Here is a 22,711-nt window from a genome sequence, read left to right as displayed (position 1 = left end):
TTATCAAACTAACTACAGAGTCACAATATCCTAAGTAGCTCTGAGCCCTCTGTTTTCCTTATAAAGGCATCAATTATCCATAGTGATGAAAAGCAGAACTTGCAAAAAATGTTCTACAGGGCCTTCTGAAAGTTACTCTCATTATGGCTCATTTTAAATTATATCTAATAAAATTCTTTCTTAAAAATAGATGGGCTTTGTGTGGTAACCAGAACTGTCTTTATTGAAATATGATTTGATATATTTTGATATATCAGTTTTTATACTATGCAAGTAAAACAAATGAATATCCATTCAGAAAGGGTGCCGACATGAGAATTGAGCAGCAAGATGGAAATTAAGAAGCTGACTATTCTGCCAGGAATTGGAGGGGAATAAGAGGTTATATGCACACCACCCATAAGACTAAAACCACTCCTCTACGTTGGCACTATAGTTAAGGGTGAGATTTTTTCTAGGCATTACTAGTTTTATGCCCAACCCCCCTTCCTCCTATTTTAAAAATTCATGTTAATTTGCTCTGCCTCATTTCTTTCAGGCCTCTCAATCCATTATGGAGAGCTTTGGTATTACCTATTAACAATGCCAGAAAATATTATTCACTGTGTTGATAGTGGTCTTGAATGAATGATCGTTCCCAACCTGTAAATATATTCTACTAGAGAGAAATATGTTTATAAGGTTTTATGGACCCAGTTGCTGAGTTAGAATTGGTTTATTGGAAAAAACATTTAAATTAGATTCTTTTGTTTAAAAAGTTATGTGTTGAATAGCTGGGAGCCAGGAAGTGATTTCACAAAGGAAATATAAATGTGTTATGATGAATTTAAGTAGTACAAAGAATACAAAAAGCTTTACATGTAAATTGACTTTATAAATTAGATACCATAAGCTGGTAATAGAACATAGTAATACCCATAGACAAATTCCAGTCAACATAAAATTTGAGCGCTTTGAAGATACAGCCAAATCTGTTCTGTTAGAAGTAATAGAAATTTTCTGCCAGTGATGGACTTAACACAGTAGATAACCTTTTCATTAGGCAATTATGTGTTTCAGTCCACAGGATATTCAGTATATATTTTTGTTGTACTTTTTCAGATGTCAGTGACCCCATTTCATAAAATTTAAGTCACACTGAGGTTTTAAACATCTGAAGAAAATCAATAGATGAGACATTGGAGACTATTATATATCCACTGAAAATATTTTTTCATTCTCTCTTTTTTAAAAAAAAATTATTGCTCAAAGTTCCACCTAAACATCAAAAAAATCATTGAAAAACCTGGGTGATAATTACCCGTGTCTTGGATTTTACAGTAAAGCGCTTTTGTATCTTTGTAGCATTTGAAGTTCTAATCCACTTGGTACAATACCCTAGGAAGGGAGGGAAGGAATGTAAAAGCACACTAATCCACTGAGCAAGGTGAAAGAAGAAAGAAAAGAAAGAAAGAAAGAAGAAAGAAAGAAAGAGAAAGAAAGAAGAAAAGAAAGAAAGAAAGAAAAGAAAGAAAGAAAGAAGAGAAAGAAAGAAAGAAAGAAAGAAAGAAAGAAAAGAAAGAAAGAAGAAAGAAAGAAAGAAAGAAGAAAAAGAAAGAAAGAGAAGAAAGAAAGAAAGAAGAAAAAAGAAAGAAGAAAGAAAGAAAGAAAGAAAGAAAGAAGAAAGAAAGAGAAGAAAGAAGAAAAAAAAAGAGAAAAGGTATTACTCTAAGTCGGGCTTTATTACCATCACAATCAATAGAAACAAATTTGTAGTCACAGTTCACCTTAAGTGACACTAATTAAAGAGAAAACGATGTGTAATTAATGCATAATTAAATTGCAATTCCTAATTAGTTTGTTTGGGCTATTAGGAACTTACCATTTAGGGTTTCAAGAGAAACTGGGAGATTTTGTCTGAGTCTAACTTAAATTATGTAAATAGTACAGAGTTCTGTGTTAGAAAGTAGATCCAAGACCACTGAGTAAAAATTATAAGGAGCTTATAAATCAAAATAGAACATTAAAAAAAAGGACCTATCTAAAAGTGAAATGAGCTGCCTGCCGTAGATGGATGATCCCCACCATTGGAGATAAGCAAGGAGAGGTGGGACGACTTATGCTGACAATTTGAGAGACAGGCTATAGAATGTGTGGGTGGAAATTTGGAGCAACACACTTTAAGGTTGCTTAAAGCATCAGCTATTCTCATTGTTTTGTTCTAGTGACCATCTCAGGGTTATAGGCGTTGGACCGAGAGCTCCTAGGCATGTTCTGTATTACCTGAACTTGCCTCTCACAGTACTTGCTAAAGCTCTAAATGAAGACGTTTCTGTATCTACCTCTCACTTAAAATAGCCCATGGATCTCTTCCCACTATCTTCACTGACAAGATAGAGGAAAAAGAAAATAGAAATGATTTTAAGGATAACCATTTGTGCTTCATTTTGTGCGGTATCCAGATCTCATTCCCTTTCTTTGGAAATCTCCAGTAGCAGATAGGAGCAGGGATTTGTCACATTATAAGTGATGGGTAAGCAACTGTCCCTGATCTGGCCCTAGGTCTCAGAAACAGGGTTTAGCAGTTTCCCAGCATCATTCTGTAACCCTCTAATCAGAGAAAGCCATGCAGCATCTTAATAAATTATTAGTATTTTATTTCAGTTAGTATATTGAAAATGTCTGCCCTGAAAATTCAGTATGGGCACTCAGTAACAGAAAACCTAAATTATACAAGGGCAGATATGGAAAAGTGCTGGCAAAGCCCAAAACTCCTAAGAGAGGATAGCCCTATAGTCTTGGGGAGGATTAGAATTACTGGTTTCAGGGATCCCAACTGAGGGAAATACAGAATGCTGGCTTGAGTGGTAAAGCATGGTCATCACAAATTGTCACAGTCTCCAAGATACCCCAAATAGCTCTTCTTCACAAGTTCATCTGTTAGGTTTCTTTTGTTTGCCCAAAGATTGAGAACAAAATGAGATTTTATTGTTGTTTTGTTTTGTTAGTAACTATAGGGTAGAATTAAAAGAAGAACGGGGAAATACCAAGCACTGGGAAATACAGGAACCAGGATGGCTCTGATGGATCTAAAAAATAGGATTTGATGGATTGCCACAACAGGGCAATAGCACATGAGAGAATCATTTCCTACAATTTCCCTCTTTTGCATTATCCCACTCAGAATTCACATGTCCGTGAGACACAGTCTGACTGGTCTGAGGTCTCATACGTATCCTGGCGAGGTCAGGACTCTTTGGTGTCAAGAGCAACAACAGTTACTTACAAAGGCAATTCCCCTAGAAAATCTGTATACTCATTAAAAGAGGGGAAATTGGATGTTGGGCAGGAAAAATAAACAACTACAAACTAAAAAGGGAACAAAATAAAAACAAGAATACTTGTATACCAGTAGTTGCAGAAAATAGGCTTTCAACATTCATTCCACAATTACTGATTGTCTGCTGAGTTTGAGACACTCTGCTCACATTAAAACAAGTTTTTCTTTCACACTGCTGCCTGTCCAGGAGGGATACACTATGAAAAGAGACCTTTGGCTTTTAGTGGTCCTTTCATATTAAGACTAAATATCTGCATCTGTGTTCACAGTGTTATTTTTCTTCAGTTAAAGATCTTTCTTCTCTCATTTGAAATTTGCTTTTTAAAGGAAGTTTTCATGTGTAGATCACTATACCTCCTAGGAAACAAAAGGCTTCAGTCTCAGCCTCAGCTCTAGTATGTTTTTTTGTTTGTTTGTTTGTTTTTTAGTAACCAATATCAAGACACAAGGTGTATTCACACACACACACACAGACACACAATCGTAACGTTAGATATCAGTATATCCACAATCTAGTTTTCTTAGTCACAGTTCTTCATTTGCAAGAAATAAAAGAATGAGCTAGGTTATGATACTAGAAACAAAACTCATTCAAATTAGATGGAACACAAAAAGAGAAATTACTGGAAGGCTACAAAGGTATCTTGTGGCAAGTAAGGTCAAGAATTCAAACGAGTTTCATGATGGACAAACTGGGAACTGAGAGGAAAAACTCAAGTCACTACCATCTAACACCCAAGCATACTTGTTCCTTCATCTTCTCTGAGTCTTAGATGAAATGACACCTCAGTGTGGGCTCCCCTGATTTCTCTATTAAAACCCAAAATGTCATTCCATCTCCCACTGTGGCACTCCCTAACTACCCTACTTTCTGTCTTTTCCAAAACATCTAACATCTCTATCAGTCATAACGGGCTATGCTTTGCTGCAGTAATAAATGAGCTCAAATATATTAATGGCTTGTAACCACAGTAGTTTCTTACACTACATATATATATCACAGCCCACCACACCTCTACCCCATGTGGATAAATACATATGCACACATGTACATGCATATAGATGTGAGTGTGTGCGTGTGTAATTGTACATATACATATATATGTATATAAATGTATATATGAATATAAAATAAATTTTAGTTTATTTAACTTGAAATTAAAAATTTCTGGCATTTGTAGCAAAATGTTGGTTAGGACTCTTTTGGTTATCCAAGGGTTGTGGCTGAGGATAGTCTGAGTGGGAATTCAAAGAATTGTGTACCTTCTCTGCTAAAAAGACCTTCTAATAAGCTTCTTTCCTGTGGGTCAAGGCAAGGATAAACATAATTTGTACTTCTCAATTACCCCCTCCCCAGCCCTTTTCTTATTCTCAGTGGATATAAAAAGTAGATAGGAGAAAAGAAGAGAAGCATTAGGGTCCCGGGCCTTTTTGGTAGTACAGGATTGGTGGTACAATGTTTTCTTCTCTTCACAGTGTGTTTCTTCCTTAAAAAAACCAAGTAGGTATGTGCTTGGGGTGGCGGTGACTTCAGGTACATCACTCATAAAGACTGGACGTGTCAATGGGAAGAAACTAGCATTTCTTCTGCCCCCTGGTTGGATCTCTGCTTCGGTAATATGCTTACTGGTCTGTGTCCACACCCATCTGAGTAAAAGAAAGAGAATTGGTAGGAGAGTTCAGGTAAAATAATTGTTGAATAGCTTGCTTGCCTACTGTCTTAGCAAGGATGTGAATTTCCAGCGGGTCAAGTAGACACCAAACAACCCTGTAAGTAATATTATTGCCATCTCACAGATAAGGAAACTGATACTTAGCAAAGATAACAACTTGATCAAGGATTCATAGTTAATAAATGGAAGAGCCAGGATACAACTCCAAGTCCATCTGGTCCCAAATTCATCTTCTGAACCACTATATGATAGTCTCTGTGCCACTTTATGTGTATGTCTTTCTCCTCCACTCGATTATCAGCCCTCAGAGGCAAGGATCATGTTGAGTTCATCTTTATACACACTCTGTGCTTAATAAAGTGCCTTCCAGATACCGAGGAAACATGTTTAGAATTAAATCAAAACTGTGTGCCCTCAGCATCATGAAGCAATGGGAAGGCATCTCCATGAGAATCATTTGTCTGTAATTTCAATGTGCAGAGTTCTTTGCATTCCACCTGTCATTTCCTCCTTTCTAATTCTCCTCCTAGGGTTTCTCACTATGATGCATCACCTAAATTCCTCTTAGTTACAACATCTAATGTGACATGACTAGTGCAACATGAGCACATAAGCCCTAGAGAACTGAAGAACAGGAAGGTTGTTTTTGCCACACTGTGGACTTAAGGCAAGTTATGAAAAATATAAGTTAAAGGTTAGCAGTGAACCTCCAAGTTAAGAGCCCTGCTGTGGAAAGATTCCATCCTTCTTCATAGTCCACCAAACTGCTGTATTCCCATAGAAACTGAGTTGAATAAGCCATGCAAGCATCCCCGTTTATTTTTCCAAGAAAATTGCCTTATTAATGTACATTATGGAAATAGTGCTCCATGTCAGACCTAACAAGAAGAATTTGGACTACATGTGCTCATTGAAAATTGCATCCTGTGCTTTCCATCCCAGTGGAACTCGGGGAATTTTATGAAACTTATTTTCAGGCTCTGCTTGCTTTTTCAACAATCCCTTCCTCTGAAAACAATCCCGTCTGAAATGACTTCCTTCCAAAACACCCCAGATGTCAAACAGACATGGCAACCAGATCAGCAGTTCAGTGACCCCAAATAAATGTTTCATGGGGACTAGGTCTACTAGTCAACCTAAAATAACAGGGAAGTCAGAAGTGTACAGTGGTTTGCTTAGCCACCTGGATCTTGGAGTCCTGCAGGCCTGAGCTGAGATTCTGGCTCTGTCCCTTAACAATCTGTGTGACATAGGGGATTAATACATGCTAAGAAAAGTTAATAGTAAAATTCTCCCTTCCTCTTCTTAGAGTTACTATAAAATTAAATTAGATAATATTTGTAATGTTTAGCACAATGTATGTCTAACACAACATAAGCCTCAATAAATAATTTTAATAGATTTGGCAATAATTAAAATGTATCCTAAAGTTTATGATACATAAGGTATTACCTGTAGAATGCTTCTTTTAAAAAAGATAATGGGAGAAGTTAGCTTAAAGACGAAGCCGAATAAATGAATCTAAATGGCAGAATTTCATACACTGGGGACACCACCCAATTTTTAACATTGGGGGAGGGGTGATTTTTCAGATTATAGAAGGCAAACTCTAAACTACCTCCTCACTCACCCACATAGTTTATTTACTACATCAGTTTCTAAGGCTATAGTGGATGAGAATTAAAGGCTGATTTGACATTGCAAAGTGAAGAAAACATTTCTCCAACACAGGACTATTACTGTCTTTGGTCTCCTTAGGGCATGCTGGCAGAAACAACCTTGTAAGTTGCGAATTCCAGAGGCTATAGATTTTTGCTCTCTTTCTTGGCAAATCTTCTTTGCCCATTTCCCATATGAAAGCAATAAAGTCATTAATCACACTTTTATTTAAAAGATACTATCATTAAGCATCTTTTAAATATCCCGTTGTGTACTCAGTTTTATACATCTGGAATTACAGGCTTCCTCCCAGGTAGTCTAGATTCTGTGTATTTTTTTAAAAAGTGTTTTTACTGATGTGCTCTGAAATTATAAAACTGTTAATCTCCACCACAGTGGCAAACTTTTATGGTGTTTTTTGTTTTTTGTTTTTTGTTTTTTTTGGTTCATTGTTGAATTTTTTAAATTTTTATTGTGAACTAATCTGTTTTTATTATTTTGTATTTTATTTTACTTTAAATTCCAGCATAGTTAACATACAGTATTATATTAGTTTCAGGTGTACAATATAGTGATTCAGCACTTCCATACATCACCCAGTGCTCATCATGACAAGTGCACTGCTTCATCCCCATTGCCTATTTCACCCATCCACCCACCCACCTCCCCTCTGGTTACCATCAATTTGTTCTCTATAGTTAAGTATCTGTTTCTTGGTTTCCTTCTCTCTCTCCTTACCTTTGCTTGTTTTTTTTGGGGGGGGAGCGGTAGGTTGTTTCTTAAGTTCCACATGTGAGTGAAACCAAATGCTATTTGTCTTTCTCTGACTGATTTATTTCGCTTAACATTATACTCTCTAGCTCCATCCAAGTCATTGCAAAAGGCCAGATTTCATTCCTTTTTATAGCTGAATAATATTCCACTGTGTGTATATGTCACATCTTTTTTATCTATTCATCTATCAATGGATAATTGGGCTGCTTCCATAATTTAGCTATTGTAAACAATGCTGCCATAAACATAGGGCTGCATGTATCCCTTTGAATTAGTGTTTCAGTATTTTTTGAGTAAATGCCCAGTAGTGCAATTAATAGACCTTAGGGTAGTTCTATTTTTAACTTTTTGAGGGTCCTCCATACTGCTTTCCACAGTGACTGCACAAGTTTGCATTCTCATCAACAGGGCAAGAGGGTTGCCTTTTCTCTACATCCTCTCCAACACTTGTTGTTTCATGTGTTTTTGGTTTTAGCCATTCTGACAAGTGTGAGATGGTATCTCTGTGATTTTGCGTCTTTAGGTCTGAAATGACTCTCTTGCAGGCAGCATAGAGATGGGTCTTGTTTTTGTTTTTTGTTTTTTGTTTTTATCCACTCTGTCACGCTATGTCTTTTGATTGGAGCATTTAGTCCATTTACATTCAAAGTAATTACTGATTGACATGTATTTATTTCTGTTTTGTTACTTGGTTTATGGTTGGTTTTATAGTTTTTCTCTGATCATTTCTTCTCTTTCTCTCTTTCATGGTTTGCTGGTTTTCTTTAGTGATATACTCGGGTTCCTTACTCTATTTTTTGCATATCCACTACAGTGTTTTGATTTGTAGTTACCATTTGATTTATATGTAACATCTTCTGCATATAGCAGTCTATATTAAGCTGATGCTTGCTTATTTTTAGACCCATTCTTTACTCCTCTCCCTTCCTCTTTTAGATATTGGGTATCATCTTTTACATCCTTTTATTTTGTGCTTCCTATTTTCTTACTCTTACTTGTAGTTTTTGTTTTCCACTCATAGAGTCTCCTAAACGTTTCTTGTAGGGCTGGTTTAGTGGTCATGAATTATTTTAACGTTTGTTTGCCTGGGGAACTCTTTATCTCTCCTATTCTGAATGATAACCTTGATGGGTAAATTATTCATGGCTGCACAGTTTTCACTTTCAGTACTTTGACTATATCATGCCACACTTATCTGGCCAGCAAACTTTCTGCTGAAAAATCAGCTAATAGCTTATGGGTTTCCTTTGTATGTAACTGTCTTCTTTTCTCTTGAAACCTTTAAAATTCTTTCTTTATCACTTTTTTTTTTTTTTGCCATTTTAATTACTATGTGTCTTGATGTGGACGTTCTTGGGTTGAATTTGTTGGGGGATCTCTGATTCCATCCTCAGATTTGGGAATAGTTTTTAGCTATTATTTCTTCAAATACATTTTCTGCTCCCACTTTCTGACTCTTCTCCTTCGGAATCCCTGTAATGCAAACATTATTTTGCTTGATAGAGTCACTGAGTTCTCTAAGTCTATTGTCATTATGCAATATTTATTTGTCTCAGACCTACTCAGCTTGATTGTTTTCCATCTATCCCCCAGGTCACTGATATGCTCCTTTGCTTCCTCTAGCTTCCTATTTATTCCATCCATTGTATTTTTAATTTCACTTATTGAGTTCTTCATCTCTGACATGTTAATTTTTATCTCTTTGTCAAGGGCCTCCCAGATGTCCTCCCCCTTTTTCTAAAGTCTACTGAGTATATTTATGATCATTACTTTAAATTCTGTATCAGGCATATTACTTATTTCTCTTTCACTTAGGTCTCCTGCTGTGATTTTGTCATGTTCTTTCACTTGGGACATATTTCTCTATCTTCTCATTTTGTCTACCTCCCTGTCCATTTCCGTGTGGTAGGAAAGTCAGCTACATCTTCTGCTCTTGAAAGTAGTGGCCCTATGAAGAAGAAATCCTGGAGTGCCTTGCAGGGCAGTGTCTCCCATTCACCAGAACCTAGCACTGGGAGTCTCCTATATGTGTTGCTTGTGTCCTGCTATTGTGTCTGAGTTGCTTTTCCTTTCAGTACAAACATCTGCACTGACTCTCTGCCTATTATGGGCTGTGAATGTTCTCAATGATATTAATGACATCTAGGCAGGCCAGTTCTGAGGGGACATGACAGCAGGAGGACTCAAGGGTGGTACAGCAGTGTTAGCAAAATTTGCACTGAGCCATTGGTCCTAGGCTGGATACCCCACTGCTGGGTGGCCACCAGGACATGGTACACAGGGGTGGTGGTGGTGGCTGGGGTGCACAGCATCTGTGCAAAGAGTGGCTAGGCAGGGTGCATGCAGGGCATTAGCAAAATTTGCACTGAGCCACTAGTCCTGGGCTGGGTCCGCAAAGTGTGGTAGCGGCCAAAGGCGCAACATAAAGCAGCAGTGGCTAGGGGCACACAGCATCTGTTTGAGGGCAGCTGGGCATGGAACATGGTGGCTGGGATGGACAAAGTGTGTGCATGCAGCATCTGGCTGGGCAGGCTGTGTGCAATATTGGCAAAATTTATGCTGAGTCACTAGTCCTGAAGCACAAGGGTGTGACCCTCAGAAGCAGCAGCTGGGCTGGGTGCACACAGCCTTAACAAAAATTGCACTGAGCCCAGGGCCAAAGCCAGCAGGCTTGGAGTGGGCAAGTCCTTGGGAGAACTCATGGGCAATGCTCACTGTTACAAGTTAAGTAGCAAGCGTCTCTGGGATGCCTGGGTGGCTCAGTTGGTTAAGCGACTGCCTTCGGCTCAGGTCATGATCCTGGAGTCCCGGGATCGAGTCCCACATCAGGCTCCCTGCTCAGCAGGGAGTCTGCTTCTCCCTCTGACCCTCTTCCCTCTCATGCTCTCTATCTCTCATTCTCTCTCTCTCAAATAAATAAATAAAATCTTTAAAAAAAAAAAAAGTAGCAAGCGTCTCTGCAGTGCCACCTCCCACAGGTGGCTCTGTGTTTATGTTGGAGGGTGGGGAGGAAAATGGCACCTGCCAGCTCCTTTTTTCCCAGATAAGTCCCCCAGTACACTCTGAAATCAGTATAAACAGATCTCCCTCCTGTTGTGCAAGCTGTCCTTTCTATGTTGCCTTTCCTCTGGTTATTGTCTCTTTATGGGCAGGGATGCAACAATCACTCACCCTCCCAGTAACGAGTCAACTGACTTTTAAATCTCCAGGCTCCAAGTCCCACTGGTTATACAAACTCACAGAATTCAACCCCTCTGATTTTCAAGGCCAGACATTATGGGAATTCGTTTTCCCTGTGTGGGCTCCCTGGTGTTTCCCCTCTTCATGACCACAACTCCCTCCCTCCTGTGGGCAGCTCCTGACCACCTTTTCTGCCTTTCCTAACCTCTCTGATGTGGCTTCTTCGCTACATTTAGTTGTGGAGTTTTTTCTGCCAGTGTTTGCTTTCTGGTTTATTGACTTAGACGTGAGTGATATCTAGTTGTAAACATGGGACTGAATGAGCTTAGGGTCCTCCTACCCCACCATCTTCCTGGCACCCCCCAATCTATTGTTTTTGGTTATCTACCCCATATTTAAAATTTAAAGTTGGATAGATCTTAGGAGAAACATCATACAGGATAATTTCAAAATTATTTATACTATTAACTACTGGGCTTTCTGTATTCTGCTCATTTTCTTATCAGTTTACTCCTGAAAAATAATGAAGGGAAAGACAGGCCAGTAGATCTAAGGATATGAAGATGATATAACAGAAAAGAAAAGGAAGGGGAGCAAGAAAAGGAAAAAATTCAAAGAAAAAGAAATAAACTAAATTGAAGTGTATGGGACATAAAAGGGACAAAGATATCAGCAAAAAGGAGAAGAAGACATGGGGGGACATCTGCTCAACAAACTGACATTCAAATTTCTGGTGACTGGTGGTAAAGCTCCTTTAATGGTCCTAGGAAAAAGTTTGTTAAGGCCCATTTCTTCAAAGATTTTCCTGATGCTTATTCAGTGGATCTAACAAAATAAGGATGCTTTTGAGCTATTGATTGGTGCAAATGTGGCTTAATAGCAGAATCTACTTTTTTAATCTTGGAACTGCCAGTCCCTACAATTTTCAACTAAACTTCAAGTTGTTCGATTATAGGCTGCCATTACTAATTGTTTTTAAATTTCATAGGACATACCTAGTTCAGGAAATTTTGTTCTTCAGCAATAGATTTTTTTTTTTTTAAGGACTTAGTTTTTAGAACTTTATCTGCTCAGGCTTATGAGCATCTAATTTTGGATGTCTTAATCTTGAAACAGCTTGAACTTGGTTGATCACTTAGAAAAATGTGGTCTCATTGACTCCTGAGTAAAATATAATTTGGGTCACCATCCGCATTTGCTCAGTAGTATTAAAATGATGCATTCCTGTAGGTTTACGTGGGCTGGTATCCCTGTCTGTCCTATAGTTCTTTACTGGAATTGAGCAGAAAAGGTCAAATGGGGGCTAATATGTCAAAAGGCTGTAATTAAGATTTAGAAAGATTAATACCGATGGTATTTAATGAAATTGGCTTTTAGAGGAATGTTCATCTATTACTGTGATATTTAACATTTTTTTCTTATTAAAATGTTAGTGCTGAATAGAAGCACCCAATCAGTGGCAGAAATATGAGTTTATATAGCCATCTATGAAGGGGGTTGCAACTAATAAACAGAGAGGTTTTTTTCTGTGTATGATACTGATGATAAAAACTGAGCTTTTCTACTTAAGATATATTTTTTTTGTTTTTTTCCCAGAGCTTTCAAAAAAATTTTTTTAATGCAGTAAGAAGCAAGCTGACATAGCTATATCATATCACTACAGTGATAAAGTTTTTTTTTTAAATTAGTCATTTCAGAGTCTATAGAAATCTCAAATACACATAGAAAAAAATCTATCAATTTTTTACACATAAGAGTAAGTTTTGCCTCTAAAGGGAATATACCATGGTTAAATCCAGCATATCACATTGAAGAAAAGACTCTGTAGTCTAAAGTAGTGGCTGATGCCTTTTGGTGTTTTGAAGAAGGAACTGTTTCAAATTGTAAGGAAATTTCCATTTCAAAAATAGCTACTGAACTATCACAATGACTGCTTTGCATATATTTTTGGTCACAAAAATACCATTGTTATTTTTTACTATGGATATGTAAATGAGATGTTGATAGGATTAAGTTCTGTCACCTTCTGAGACAGTCTTATGCTTGCACTATTGAAGTTTTCCTCCCCCCCCACTATTTCCTTTACATTTAATTAAAGCCGTCAAACTCATTTTGCTTTCCATTCTGCATGAGGTTTCCCTCTCCCTTTTCTTTTTGGCTTTTTCCCTAGTGATTTTCTCCTGAATCCTATTCAGTGTTTTTCATATTTGCTCCGGGTTGTGACTTATTTCATTGCGTGACATCTTTTTCTACTTTCAGTTCAGGAAACTATTTTTCGATTTTATATTTAAAATATAAGGAAAATTCAATAGTTTATTATCAAAGATCTATTTGGACTGATTATTTTCCAATTAAATTTGCTAGATGGTTTGATACCATGCAAGCAATTTATTGCATTTGTTTATGAATGAAAACTAAAATATGCATTTTGGGAAGCTCATGATAGTATCAAGTGAGTGTGAGTGTGTGTGAAAAACAAGTAATTCTTAAAGTTGTTATATCTGTTTCTGTGTTTCTAAATCCTACCAACCATCCACATTTTAAAAAATGCACATAGGCACATGTGCACATTCACACATGCTTCAATAATCAGTGTTTAGACTTAATAAAAGGGTTGCATACTATGTTCCATTCTTGTAAGCAGGTTGAACACATATTCATAAAAAGGCTTGACTATACACCATTTAAAAAAACTTTGTCATTTTTGTTGTTTTTAAGAAAGGCAATTTAGGTGTGAATGGAATAAGATAGACTCATTGAATTAGGTTGAATATGAGAACACCCACCCTTGGAGTGGGAAGAGCTCTCACAGCTGAGGCATTTCAGAAAGGATTTCCTTCTAGGGGGCAGAGCAAGATGGCAGAGGAGTAAGAAACCTGGATTTCGTCTGGTCTCAGGAATTCAGCTGGATAGGGATTGAGCCATTCTGAACACCTACGAACTCAACAGGAGATTGAAGAAAAGAATAGCAACAACGCCCTGAACAGAAAAGCGACCACTTTATGGAAGGTAGGACGTGCAGAGAAGTGAATCCGAGGCAATATTCAGGAGGATAGACGGCGGGGGAGGGGGTCTCCATTGGCTGCTACTGGCAAGTGATAGAGCAGTGGAGCACAAAATCAGAACTTTTGGAAGTTGGCTCCACTGAGGGACGTCACTCCAGTGGCTAAGCGGGGGGTGGAACCCTCATAGGACAGTGTGGTCTCAGGACCCTCGGAGTCACAGAAAGACCGGGGGTGACTGAGTGCGGCAGAACTCCTGGGTTTCAGAGCAGGGAAGCCGGCTGCAGAGACAGAGCTGAGGATCGGGCTCACAGCCAGGGGTTGCCATAAACCGTGATCCGCGGCACAGTCAGGCCACTGCTCCTCCAGCAGGTACCCAACAAGCGGCAGATCCAGGGAGACTCTCCTTCCTCCCCTGGGAGGAGCAGCGTGGGAGCGCAATGCAAGGATCTCCTGGGTTTGGAGACTCCATACCCTGTCGGGTACCAGAGATAGAAATGCTTGGTCACAGGCCAGGTGAGCAAGGAGTGCAGCCAGAGACTGGGGAGGCGGGAGGGACTGACTGCTTTTCTCTGAGGGTGCACCGAGGAGCAGGGCCCCAAGTTTTCGGCTCCTCTGGGGCGGAGATTGGGAGGCCACCATTTTCACTCTGGTCCTCCAAAGCTATATGGAAAGTTTGCAGGGAACGACAGCTCCCGAGAGCAAACCCGAGCAGATTACTTAGCCTGGACCGGCAAGGGTGGTGCAATTCCACCTCTGGCAAAGATATTTGGGAACCATGGCAACAGGCCCCTCCCCCAGAAGATCAGCAAGAACGGCCAGCCAAGACCAAGTTTACCGATTAATGAGAATGGCAGAATTCCAGGCCTAGGGGAATACTGCATATAGAATCCATGGCTTTTTTACCATGATTCTTTTGTCTTTCAAAGTTAATTTTTTTTTCACTGTCTTTTTTTTTTTTATTTTTATTTTTCCCTTTTTCAACCAACATCTAATCAATCCATTTTTTAAAAAACATTTTTATTTTTCATTTTTAGAGTCATATTCTATCCCTTCATAGTAGTTACACTTATTTTTGGCATATATATATAAGTTGTTCTCTCTTTAAAATTTTGAGATACACTTTCTTCTAACAGATCAAAATATACCCTAAATCTCTAGTGTATGGCTTTGTTCTAGTCTCCTGCATGATCACATTCTCTCCCCTTTTTTTTCTTTTTTTTTAAATCGTATTCTTTCTTTTTTCAAACTTCTTATCATCAATTACTTCTTTAAAATTTTTTATAATTTTCATCTTTACAGTCATATTCCATCCCTTCATATATCAACCATTATTTTTGTACATATATAAGTTTTTTTTCTTTAAAATTTAGGGAGGCACTTTCTTCTAACAGACCAAAATACACCCAAAATCTAGTGTGTGGCACTGATCTATGCACCAGCCTGATCATATTTGATCATATCGTGGTTTTTTTTGTTTTGTTCTGTTTTTGTTTGTTTTTATCTTTTTCTTTTTCTTTTTTCTTTCTTTCCCTTTATTTTCCCTCAGCTTCAGGTCTTTTTTGATTTGTTTAGAGTATATTTTCTGGGGATGTTGTTACCCTGTTAGCATTTTGTTCTCTCATTCATCTATACTCCTCTGGACAAAATGACAAGACGGAAAAAATCACCTCAATAAAAAGAACAAAAGGTAGTACAGACTGCCAGGGACCTACTCAATATGGACATTAGTACGATGTCAGACCTAGGGTTCAGAATCATGTTTTTAAGATACTAGCTGGGCTTGAAAAAAGCATGGAAGTTATTAAAGAAACTCTTTCTGGAGAAATCAAAGAACTAAAATCTAACCAAATCAAAATCAAAAAGGCTATTAATGAGGTGCAATCAAGAATGGAGGCGCTAACTGCTAGGATTAATGAGGCAGAAGAGAGAATCAGTGATATAGAAGACCAAATGATGGAAAATAAAGAAGCTGAGAAAAAGAGAGATAAACAACTACTGGATCATGAGGGCAGAATTTGAGAGATAAGCAATATTGTAAGGCGAAACAACATTAGAATAATTGGGATCCCAGAAGAAGAAGAAAGAGAGAGAGGGGCAGAAGGTATATTGGAGCAAATTATAGCAGAGAACTTCCCTAATGTGGGGAAGGAAACAGGCATCAAAGTCCAGGAGGCACAGAGAACCCCTCTCAAAATCAATAAAAATAGGTCAACAACCTGACATCTAATAGTAAAACTTACGAGTCTCAGAGACAAAGAGAAACTCCTGAAAGCAGCTCGGGACAAGAGATCTGTAACCTACAATGGTAGAAACATTAGATTGGCAACAGACCTATCCACAGAGACCTGGCAGGCCAGAAAGGACTGGCATGATATATTCAGAGCACTAAATGAGAAAAAAATGCAGCCAAGAATACTATATCCAGCTAGGCTGTCATTGAAAATAGAAGGAGCGATAAAAAGCTTCCAGGACAAACAAAAAGTAAAGGAATTTACAAACACAAAACCAGCCCTACAAGAAATATTGAAAGGGGTCCTCTAAGCAAAGAGAGAGCCTAAAAGCAACATAGACCAGAAAGGAACAGACAATTTACAGTAACAGTCACCTTACAGGCAAAACAATGGCACTAAATTCCTATCTTTCAATAGTTACCCTGAATGTAAATGGGCTAAATGCCCCATTCAAAAGACACAGGCTATCAGATTGGATTAAAAAACTAGACCCATCGATATGCTGTCTGCAAGAGACTCATTTTAGACCCAAAGAAACCCCCACATTGAAAGTTAGGGGGTGGAAAACCATTTACCGTGCTAATGGACACCAAAAGAAAGCTGGGGTGGCAATCCTTATATCACACAAGTTAGATTCTAAACCAAAGATTGTAATAAGAGATGAGGAAGGACACTATATCCTACTTAAAGGGTCCATCCAACAAGAAGATCTAACAATAATAAATATCTATGCCCCTAACATGGGAGCAGCCAATTATATAACGCAATTAACAACAAAAGCAAGGAAACACATTGACAACAATACAATAATAGTGGGGGACTTTAACACCCCCCTGACTGAAATGGATAGATCATCTAAGCAAAAGATCAACAAGGAAATAAAGATTTTAAATGACACGCTGGACCAAATGGACTTCACAGACATATTCAGAACATTCCATTCCAAAGCAACGGAATACACATTCTTCTCTGGTGCCCATGGAACATTCTCCAGAATAGATCACATTCTAGCTCACAAATCAGGTCTCAACCGGTACCAAAAGATTGGGATTATTCCCTGCATATTTTCAGACCACAATGCTTTGAAACTAGAACTCACTCACAAAAGAAAAGTCGGAAAGAACTCAAATACATGGAGGCTAAAGAACATCCTACTAAAGAATGAATGGGTCAACCAGGAAATTAAAGAGTTTAAAAAATTCATGGAAACCAATGAAAATGAAAACACAACTGTTCCAAATCTTTGGGATACAGCAAAGGCAGTCCTAAGAGGAAAGTATATAGCAATACAATCCTTTCTCAAGAAACAAGAAAGGTCTCAAATACACAACCTAACCCTACACCTAAAGGAGCTACAGAAAAAACAGCAAATAAAGCCTAAACCCAGCAGAAGAAGAGAAATAATAAAGATCAGAGCAGAAATCAATGAAATAGAAACCAAAAAAACAGTAGAACAGATCAATGAAACTAGGAGCTGGTTCTTTGAAAGATGAACAAGATTGATAAACCCCTGGCCAGACTTATCAAAAAGAAAAGAAAAATGACCCAAATCAACAAAATCATGAATGAAAGAGGAGAGATCACAACCAACACCAAAGAAATACAATTATAAGAACATATTTGAGCAACTCTATGCCAGCAAATTAGATAACTTGGAAGAAATGGGTGCATTCCTAGAGGGGTATCAACTACCAAAATTGAACCAGTAAGAAATAGAAAATCTGAACAGACTATAACCACTAAGGAAATTGAAGCAGTCATCAAAAATCTCCCAACAAACAAAAGCCCAGGGCCAGATGGCTTCCCAGGGGAATTCTATCAAACATTTAAAGAAGAATTAATACCTATTCTCCTGAAACTGTTCCAAAAAATAGAAATGGAAGGAAAACTTCCAAACTCATTTTATGAGGCCACCATTACCTTGATCCCCAAAGCAGACAAAGACCCCATCAAAAAGGAGAATTACAGACCAATATCCTTGATGAACATGGATGCAAAAATTCTCACCAAAATACTAGCCAATAGGATCCAACAGTACATTAAAAGGATTATTCACCACGACCAAGTGGGATTTATACCAGGACTGCAAGGTTGGTTCAACATCTGCAAATCAATCACTGTGATACAATACATTAACAAAAGAGAGACCAAGAATCATAGGATCCTCTCAATAGATGCAGAAAAAGCATTTGACAAAGTACAGCATACTTTCTTGATCAAAACTCTTCAGAGTCTAGGGATAGGGGGTACATACCTAAATATCATAAAAGCCATCTATGAAAAACCTACAGCAAATATAATTCTCAATGGGGAAAAACTGAGAGCTTTCCCCCTTAGGTCAGGAACACCGCAGGGATGTCCACTATCACCACTGATATTCTACATAGTATTAGAAGTCCTAGCCACAGTAACCAGAAAACAAGAAGAAATACAAGGCATCCAAATCAGCAAAGAAGAAGTCAAACTCTCACCGTTTGCAGATGATATGATACTGTATGTGGAAAACCCAAAAGACTCCACCCCAAAACTGCTCGAACTCATACAGGAATTCAGTAAAGTGGCAGGATATAAAATCAATGCACAGAAATCAGTGGCATTCCTATACACCAACAACAAGACAGAAGAAAGAGAATTTAAGGAGTCAATCCCATTTACAACTGCACCCAAAACCATAAGATACCTAGGAATAAATCTAACCAAAAAGGCAAAGAATCTGTACTCAGAAAACTATAAAATACTCATGAAAGAAATTGAGGAAGACACAAAGAAATGGAAAAATGTTCCACGCTCATGGATTGGAAGAACAAATATTGTGAAGATGTCAGTGCTACCTAGAGCAATCTACACATTCAATGCAATCCCTATCAAAATACCATCCACTTTTTTCAAAGAAATGGAACAAATAATCCTAAAATTTGTATGGAACCAGAAAAGACCCCAAATAGCCAGAGGAATGTTGAAAAAGAAAAGCAAAGCTGGCGGCATCACAATTCTGGACTTCAAGCTCTATTACAAAGCTGTCATCATCAAGACAGTATGGTACTGGCACAAAAACAGACACATAGATCAATGGAACAGAATAGAGAGCCCAGAAATGGACCCTCAACTCTATGGTCAACTAATCTTTGACAAAGCAGGAAAGAATGTCCAATGAAAAAAAGACAGTCTCTTCAACAAAATGTGTTGGGAAAATTGGACAGCCACATACAGAAGAATGAAACTGGACCATTTCCTTACACCACACACAAAAATAGACTCAAAATGGTTGAAAGACCTAAATGTGAGACAGGAGTCCATCAAAATCCTAAAGGAGAACACAGGCAGCAACATCTTCGACTTCAGCTGCAGCAACTTCTTCCTAGAAACAGGAAGGGAACTCTCTCCAAAGGCAAGGGAAGCAAGGGCAAAAATGAACTCTTGGGATTCATCAAGATAAAAAGTTTTTGCAGAGCAAAAGAAACAAGTCAACAGAACCAAAGACAACCAACAGAACAGCAGAAGATACTAGCAAATGACATATCAGTTAAAGGGCTAGTATCCAAAATCTATAAAGAACTTATCAAACTCAACACCCAAAGAACAAATAATCCAATCAAGAAATAGGCAGAAGACATGAGCAGACATTTTTCCCAAGAAGACAACCAAATCATCAACAGACACATGAAAAAGTGCTCAACATTGCTCGGCATCAGGGAAATCCAAATCAAAACCTTAATGAGATACCACCTCACACCAGTCAGAATGGCTAAAATTAACAAGTCAAAAAACAACAGATGTTGGCGGGGATGCGGAGAAAGGGGAACTCTCCTACACTGTTGGTGGGAATGCAAGCTAGTGCAACCACTCTGGAAAACAGTATGGAGGTTCCTCAAAAAGTTGAAAATAGAGCTAACCTACATTCCAGCAATTGCACTACTGGGTATTTACCACAAAGATACAAATGTAGGGATCTGAAGGGGTATGTGCACCGTGATATTTAGAGCAGCAATGTCCACAATAGCCAAACTGTGGAAAGAGCCAAGATGTCCATCGACAGATGAATTGATAAAGAAGATGTGGTGTATATACACAATGGAATATTATGCAGCCATCAAAAGGAATGAAATCTTGCCATTTGCAACGGCGTGGGTGGAACTAGAGGGTGTTATGCTGAGCGAAATATGTCAATCAGAGAAAGACATGTATCATATGACCTCACTGATATGAGGAATTCTTAATCTCAGGAAACAAACTGAGGGTTGCTGGAGTGGTGGGGGTGTGGGAGGGATGGGGTGGCTGGGTGATAGACATTGGGGAGGGTATGCGCTATGGTGAGTGCTGTGAATTGTGCAAGACTGTTGAATCACAGATCTGTACCTCTGAAACAAATAATGCAATATATGTTAAGAAAAAAAAGAAGAAGATAGCAGGAGGGGAAGAATGAAGGGGGGAAATCGGAGGGGGAGACAAACCATGAGAGACAATGGACTCTGAAAAACAAACTGAGGTTTCTAGAGGGGAGGAGGGTGGGAGCATGGGTTAGCCTGGTGATCAGTACCAAGGAGGGCATGCTCTGCATGGAGCACTGGGTGTTATACACAAACAATGAATCATGTAACACTACATCAAAAACTAATGATGTAATGTATGGTGATTAATATAACAATAAAAAATTTAAAAAACTAAAAGGATTTCCTTCTGTGGCAAAGAAAGAGATAATCTATGTCCCAAAAATATTACCATACTTCTTATGTTAGTTATCTGCAAATCATAAATTGATGTAATTAAATGAGTTGTTACATTGCATATTCTTTATATACATCTGTGCATGCACACACATGCATTGCTATTGTCCATTCAAAGTAAATATATTTTTTATGTTAAAAATTATTTTATATTCCTTTTATAACTGTGGCATAAACATCGCTATCCTTAAATATGTTTTTCCTTAATTCAAATTAAGATAAAAATATTATTAAAATAGTACTTTGTATTCAAATCATATATATATATACATTGATTAAATCACTAACTTTCGAAGTTTTATTGCTCTTGACAAACTGTTTTGTACATATTCATTTTTCCTTTCATATTCTCTCTTTGGAAATGGAATTTGGTGGATATCGCTAAAATTAATTTGCTTTCGAACTTCTGTTCCACTCATAAAGAAATTATCTGTAGATTATTTTAATAGTCAAAATATATACATGTACAACATTTATATATTAAAATATGTGTCCAGCTAGGACATTGTGAGCAGTGGAGACAAATGTTATTCAACCAAAGAATGAATAGGAATGCCTATAAAACCTCATTTCAACTGAATGATCTAGAGATGAAGAAATTGGGAACACGCATTCTTAAATAACATTTTTTTTTCAATTTTGAATATTGATTGAATTCTCTCTGGAGACAAATGAACGATATTATAAAAAAGTTATAATTTTGAAGATTGCAGTATAATGTAAGAAAATGATTTAAAACATAGAATTTAGTCAAATGAGTTATTTTGAAAATTACTGAATTTTAGTGAAATCTTTTCCATTTGCGTGTGTCCTTCCTTCCTTCATCCTTCCCTCCCTCTTTCCTTCCCTCCTTCTTTCCTTCCTTCCTTCCTTTTCTCTATTTCTTGAGAGTTTTTATATGTGAGTCCAGCATATAGGGCAGTTTTATAATTTGAAGCAAAGACAATAAGCAGTTTAAGGTGATGTAGGAGGGCCATTTATTTGAAATTGGGCTCATAATTTATTCAGTTACATATGATGTGGAAAATCAGATGACAAAACAATATTTATGGGTAATCACTTTTTGTTATAAAATATATAGTTGTAACTATGTATATATAACGATGTATGTGTGTATATTCAGGTGTATGTGTGCAAATGTGTATCTAGAAAAGATTAAGAGATAAAAAAGAAAGCATTATCTATAGGGGCGCCTGGGAGGCTCAGTCAGTTAAGTCATCAACTCTTGATTTCAGCTCAGGGTTTTGTGAGATGGAGCCTTGCATCAGGCTCACGCACTGGGTGTGGGGCCTGCTTAAGATTCTCTCCCTCTCCCTCTGCACCCCCCCAAAATATAAATAAATAAATTAATAAGTATCTATTTTCTGTGCTCAAACTCAGAGTTCTGATTCAACAGGACTAGAAAGGATCTTGGAACTCAAGATATTTTAAAGCTCTCTAAAGTGAAACTGATGAACTACTGGCCTAAGATACTGGCATTCAAGGACAGGGAAGGGAATCAATTCTTCAATTGACTCATTCAAAATATTCCCAATGGGATGTGAACATAAAAAAACTCATACATAGGGGTGCCTGGGTGGCTTAACTGGTTAAGCATCTGACTTCAGCTGGGGTCATGATCTTGGGGTCCTGGCACTGAGCCTGGCATCAGGTTCCCTGCTCAGGAGGAGTCTGCTTATCCCGCTCCCTCTGCCCCTTCCCCTGCTCATGCTCGCTCTCTCTCTCTCAAATAAATAAATAAAATCTTAAAAAAAAAAGAACTCAGATAATTGGCTCAATGAGGCAAGATTATTTTTAAGTTTGTATCAGCTATTTTAGTGGTCAGAGATTTTTAGATATTCTACCAAGATATCCATCAAAACAAGTTTGTGCCCAAAATGTATACTTCAGTATTTCAAAGGTAATTTCATTTGTGGCATAGGGCTCTGTATTAGGGTTCTCTAGAGAAATGGAGCAAATAGGCTATATATAAAAGGATATTTATTATAAAAATTGGCTCACAAATATTATGGAGACTGAGAAGTCCCATGATGTACTCCCTGCAAGCTGGAGAACCAGGAAAGCTGGCAATCTAATTCAGTCTGAATCTGAAGCCAGAGAACCAGAAGCACCAATATCGGGGGGCTAGAAAAATTTGGTCTTCCTC

This window comes from Zalophus californianus, chromosome 5, assembly GCF_009762305.2.
Source record: "Zalophus californianus isolate mZalCal1 chromosome 5, mZalCal1.pri.v2, whole genome shotgun sequence".
In the NCBI taxonomy this organism is placed as follows: Eukaryota; Metazoa; Chordata; class Mammalia; order Carnivora; family Otariidae; genus Zalophus; species Zalophus californianus.
Note: the sequence above shows the minus strand (reverse complement) of the source record.